Genomic DNA, 6,281 nt, shown 5'->3' with positions numbered 1-6,281 from the left:
AAAATAAGACCGTGGGCTTTTGTTTCGTCCAATTCCGAGAATATTTCCTATGTAGGATTTACGAAACCAAAAACAGCAGAAAACGAGAGCTGGCGCTTTGGCATCTTGTTAATAGGTTAGTGCCGGAAAATGCATCAAAATGATGTAAAGTGTATATAAAACATGTGAGTATTGTCATATAACTAGCATGGAACATAAGAAATTATAGATACGTTTGAGACGTATCAACGAGGCCGTAGTGTGTCCCATGCAAGAGCCCTGGCTAGGGCAAAATCACGTCGGAACGTGATCACCCACCCTGACCGTGTCACGCCAGCAACCAATATTACCGGGTCCGAGCATATCACAAATAGGTCCGGGAAGTCTGCTGTCGTTGCCTATTCGACGGTACCTCGGAGGAGGGATCCTCACGAGGGGGAGAAGAAATAGGGGCCATAGGGCGGAGTGCACACGGGACGGTGGTACGCAATTTACCCAGCTTCGGAACACCTGCACGATGACAGGGCCTACTGCTGCTTGTCTGGAATTATCTAGGCGCTTTCGCGTTGTTACAATGAGTTGTGGTTGTGCCTCTAGGACTCCCGGGATCCGGCTTATAAAGGCGCACGGATCTAGGGTTTACATGGAGAGTCCTAGCCGGATTACAGATTGCCTAACTATGGTACAATGACTTGCAGTGTACGTCAAGGATCCGCCTTCCATACACGTCGTACTGGATCAGGGTTCCTTATGGGCCTCCATGGATCCGAGTTCCTCCGAAGGTCGGTGCGGATCCGGCTAACTGATCCTGGGCCGGACTTCATCCTTCACGATCAACAGCAACTGGGCCGCCCGATGGGCCACACGCCACATCACCGTCTATGGGCCACCCGGGCTTGCCGGATCTAGGTACTGTCGATGGTACACCCATGAAGTATACCCACAACAGTAGCCCCCAGAGTTCTCCGAGTTTCACCTTCAGTTTCCGCCTTGCTAGCACCTTATGGTCTCCGGCAATGTTCGTAATGCGGAGAAACTTGAAGAACTCCAACTTCACATTTTCTTCTTTCCCAACTTTTAGTCGGAAAATCCCCTCATCCTGCGGGACTTCATCCATCGACAGCACACAACACGTCTCCGGGTTACTCCCCTGCAGCAGACAAGGATCCGAGTACCTTCACGCTGCAACCCGGAACCTTAAAAGGTTCAAACGGTTCCGCCAATTCTGGCGCCATTTTCACGCGATTTGAGCGGTAACTTATCCTTAGCCATTTTTACCGTTTAGGGTTTGGACACGTGTCTCGCATCCAACGGCGCGATGCTTGCGTTCCGACCACAGGATGCGGAGCACGAATCTCCTCCTCTCGGCCTGTAAATATCCACCGTCAACCCTAATCTTCCCAATCACCCCCTCTTTCACCTCTCTGCGAAGCGCCGCCCGCGAGCTCCTCCTCTGCCGTGCCGAAGTCTGCCGGAAAACTCGCCGGAGTTTCGCCGGAGCGATTTCACCACCGCGCAACTCATCCTGTTCTTAACTTCGGCGAGCCACCGCGCACAAACCTCGCCGCCGGCGACTCCGATCACCACGGAAACCATTACGGTGAGTTCTCGAGCTTCGTCCTTTCGCCGCAGTTGGTAGGGATGAACCTGGGATTTAACATAGGATCCGACTAAGTCAGTTTCCGTCTTCATCATCCTATCAGATGTCTTCTTCGACTCCGCCTCCCGCTTCCGAACCAATTATGGCGACGCCCATCTCCTCCGCCCCTCCTCCATTTGTCCCAGTTCGGCTGGAGTCCTCAAAGGATTCCGACAAGAATATCGAGGGCACCTCTGCTAACCCGGAAGACATCACGGGCGCAGAGCAAATGGAAAAGAAGGCGGAAGAGGCAGCCGCCAAGAAATCTAAGGCTCGTCAACGAGACAATGAGTCTAAGGGAAAGTGGTGGCCCTGCACCACCACCGACGCGGAGCTCTCCAACCTCGAGGCGGAGGGCTTCATTAAACCCGGATCCTGGCGGACACTTCCGGGTGCCCCCACTCCAGCTCCCGAAGACGGAGAGATGGTGGTGACGAAGGCGCTAGTGGAGCGCGGATTCTCCTTTCCGCCATCTGATTTCTTTTCAGAAATCTTGAAGACCTATGGGCTCCAGCCCCACAATATTTCCCCGAATTCCGTCTTGGCGATCAACAACCACGTGACGGTCTGCGAGGGCCATCTCCGGGTAGCTCCTGACCTTGCTCTGTTCCAGTACTACTTCTCCGTGAAAAAGGAGAAGATTCCCAAAGCTTCCGAGCTGGCTACCTGCGGATCAATCACTTTCATGCTCCGCCCCGGCCGCGTTTACCCTCCAACTGATCGCCATGAATCCGCGCGATACCGGGTCAGGGGGTTTCTTCTATCTGAAGGACGTCTCCGACCCGGCGAGCGAGAGGGTGCTGCCACCTTTTAAGAATAGCCCCGCCAGCGAGGATCCGGCCTGGACGCAATGTCCTCATCTCTCCGAGTCACCTCAGCTGACTCGGATGGTTAGGCGGATCTGCAAGCTGACAGAGGAGGGTCTGATGGGGAAGGACCTTACCATGTCCTGGTTTACCAAGCGGATCCAACCACTTCAGCACAGGGACCGCCTGATGTTCCAGTACACGGGGCGCTACGATCCTATGCGTGCGTCCAAGGACAACCTCTCCGCCGACGCCATCAACAAGCGGATCCGACTGTTGATCAAGATTCCGCGTGATCTTCACGTTCACGTGTGTAACAAGGACATCCACACCAACGGTTCCGGGACCGCGGTATGTTATCGCGTCTTAACTTGTTATTTTATTTGTAATCTGTAATTTGACTAAGTACTGGCTCTACAACAAAGCTCGAAGCCCTCGAGGAAGGCGACCTCGGAACTCTCCTTCGGGTTCCTCACGCGGGCACATGCGACCCGGAGGCCGCATCGGAGGCGGAAGCTCTCGAAGCACCGCGCCCATCCAAGAGGAAGAGGGCTGCCCCCTCCAGGTCCTTCGGCCAAACGTGCCCGCGAAGTGCTCAGCGACCGCGGCAACTCGCAAGGCGGAGGCGGAGAAAAAGCGCCTCAAACTTATCGATACCACAGCAACGAGCCCAACCGGAAATCCACCGGTTCTTCGGACCTTCGGGTAAGTGCTAAGTTTCCGAAGGAAAATTCTTCCGCCATCGTGAATCAGCATATACTTAATCATAACGCTCTTTTCTTTTCGCGACAGAAGTTCCGAAAGCCAGCCCCCCAAGGCCCCTAAAGCCCCCAAGAAGAAGACTAAGCCATCTCCGGCTTCCATACCAGTCACACCAGAAGTCGGAGTTCCGCCCAAGGCTTCTTCAGCCGGCAAGCCGGATCCTAAGGACATCATCAACATTGATGACATCCCTGAAGACCCGACCGCCGAGACTGGCCAAGGCGATTCCGGCAAGGGCGCCTCCTCATCTGTTCCTCCGCCTGAGCAACCCACCGCTACTTCCGCCGAGCCTACGGCCGAACAATACAAGCAGAAAGTGCAGCTGATCTGTGCCACTGGCGCATCCCAGACTCCATCGCTGCAGAAGCTCCCCCTCTCTCAACGTCACGCGGAAATTTCAGCCATGATGGAGAAGGTGTGGGGGCCTGTGGATACAGAGATGAAGGAGCTCTCCGACCTCGAGAGCGATCTCAAGGTCTTCTTTGCTAAACATAAGGAGGTGCGCCAGGTAACACTAGCCCCCAAGCATTGGTTCAGACATTTTTTCCGTGTAACATGTGTTAGCCGATTCTTCTCTCAACATTAGTCTTAGACAGAAATTTGAAATTTTCTCGATCCAAAACTTTGAACTCCTCGCCAGCCCCCAGAATTTTGAATTTCCGGCTAAATCCTCTCTGCGTCTCAGAGCACGCGGAAGCTGCACGAAGACCTGCGCGTTCATGTGCTGGAGCAGATGACGGAAATAGAAGGGCTGCGCCAGACTGCTGAGAATAGTCATCAAGCTGTGCTCCGCCTGGAGACCCGATTGAAAGGTGAGAAATCCGAGTTGCTTAAATTTGTACTGTATGAACAACCATAATGTATAACTTGTGTGATGTTCTGTTTTCAGAAGAAACTGACAAGCACCCCACCATCGATGCCTTGTCCGCCAAGATCCAGGTATTGGAGGCGGAGAATGAAACTCTGAAGAACTTCTTGAAAGAGTCCTCCGAGAAGGAAACCAAAGAAAAGAAGGAGCTCTCGGAAAAACATTCCCGCGAAATGGCGGAGCCGGCCGACAAACTCAAGAAGAGCCATCAAAGGGTGACCACCCTGGCGGCCAGGAACAAGAGCCAGGAGGCAGAGGCGGAGGCTATTGACAAGATGATCTTCCGTAAGGACCCTTTTTGTTATTGTTTTGACTCCGGCTTCCTCAAAATTTTCTTCTTCCGCGGAAGAAACTGATCTTTTTACTTTGCAGCAAGCCTTGGCTTTGAATGGACCAAAGATTCAACCCTCAAAAGGACTGAGGCATATGATGAAGCGCGGACCTCAATCGAGGACCTCGTCGAAGCATGTCGCGGAATTGCCAAGGCCCTGAACCTGAAGAGAGCCAAGACAACGGTGATTGACCGCATGACGAAACTCATGAGGAACGTGTCGGAACTCATCAAGGATTGGCAGGAGTCTTCATCTCGCGGAGTTGCTGCCCTCGTGCTAGCTACCTGCAAGGCGCACTTCCCCACCATGAAATTTGCAGATGTCGCACGCGGAGTCCCCAAGGGTACCACCATGAGACATCTCCTCGCGGAAGCCATGGGATTTGATCGCCTTTTCGCTGGACGAGTTAACCACTCGTTCTGATACAACAAGTATGATCTTCCCGAAGGCTTTTACGACCCGGAGGAAGAGGAAGAAGAAGCTGCCGAGGAAGGCGACGAGGAAGGCTCCGGGTCAAGTGCTGACCATGACGAGGAAGGCTCCGACTTCAACGGCGACGGCTCAGGCGATGGCTTGGACGACGGCTCCGCCTACATAGCTTCTGATGAAGAGCAGTCCTCCGAGAACCTGTGAAACAATGAGAACTGACGAATCACTTTTGACCCCGGAGTGGGTTTGTAATGAATAACTTAAATTCTTAAGTAGCTAGGGACGAAAACATGTTATGCGCGGGCGGGAAACACTTATCCTGCTATCCGTTTAATATTATTTGCATGTTTCGTTGGGTTTGAAAGCAAGTGCTGGTTTTGTATTTTCCGGCTTGCCCATTTGACCTTCCGCGAGCCGGAAGACCCTTAGCCGGAAATGCTCGCCAGCAGCGATGAAGCCCAATGGCAATCCATCAATAACCGCGGAAACAAGCCCCCAGCCAGGGTGCCGGAAATCGCTGCCAGGACTCCATGAGTTTGCAACAGAAAATATTTCCGCCAGAAAACTTAAGCTTACGTCCTAAGGGACGATTTTTGAAAATCACAACTTTCATACACGCCTAGGCGGAAATATCCAGCTCTGCGGTTTTAGTCGGAAAGCATACACGATCTAAAAATGAACAAGTAAAGGAGGTAAATGACTCATAGAGTGAACCAAAAGCTTTATTTCATTGATCATGTATAATATTGTTACAAAGTATGTAATTCTATGCTAAGTGTGGAAAGGACGTAGCTGTGCAATGTTCCAAGGACGTTCTGTTTCATCGTAAATGTCACCCGGATCCTCCCGTTTACGTTTCCGGTGCCAATTGGCAGGTCTATCCTTTAGCTCACGGAAATCGACGAGGTAGTACGATCCGTTGTGGAGCACTTTGCTAACGACGAAGGGTCCTTCCCATGGAGATTGCAACTTATGATCTTTCACCTGACGAAGGCGGAGGACCAAATCTCCGGCCATAAACGAGCGATTCCGAACTCGACGACTATGGTAGCGTCGGAGCTTCTGCTGGTAAATGGTGGAACGTTGGTCTGCTAAATTCCGAGCTTCTTCGATCAAGTCCACAGATAGCTGTCTGGCCTCGTTAGCAGTTTCTTCATTGTAGGCGGAGACTCGCGGTGAATCATGGATGATGTCGGAGGGAAGCACAGCTTTGGATCCATATACCAGGAAAAATGGAGTGAATTCTGTTGACCTGTTGGGGGTAGTTCGTAAACTCCACAGGACGGAGTCCAGCTCCTCAGCCCAGGCTCCGGCTGCGCGACGCAGCGGTTCTTCCAGGCGTGGTTTGATTCCGGATAAAAGGAGTCCGTTGGCTCTTTCGACCTGACCATTGGACTGTGGATGAGCCACAGATGCCAGGTCTAGCCGGATCCCGGCGTTGTGACAATAATCCTTCAATTCTCCTT

This window comes from Lolium rigidum, chromosome 4, assembly GCF_022539505.1.
Source record: "Lolium rigidum isolate FL_2022 chromosome 4, APGP_CSIRO_Lrig_0.1, whole genome shotgun sequence".
Taxonomy (NCBI): Eukaryota; Viridiplantae; Streptophyta; class Magnoliopsida; order Poales; family Poaceae; genus Lolium; species Lolium rigidum.
This window is presented reverse-complemented; position numbering follows the sequence as displayed.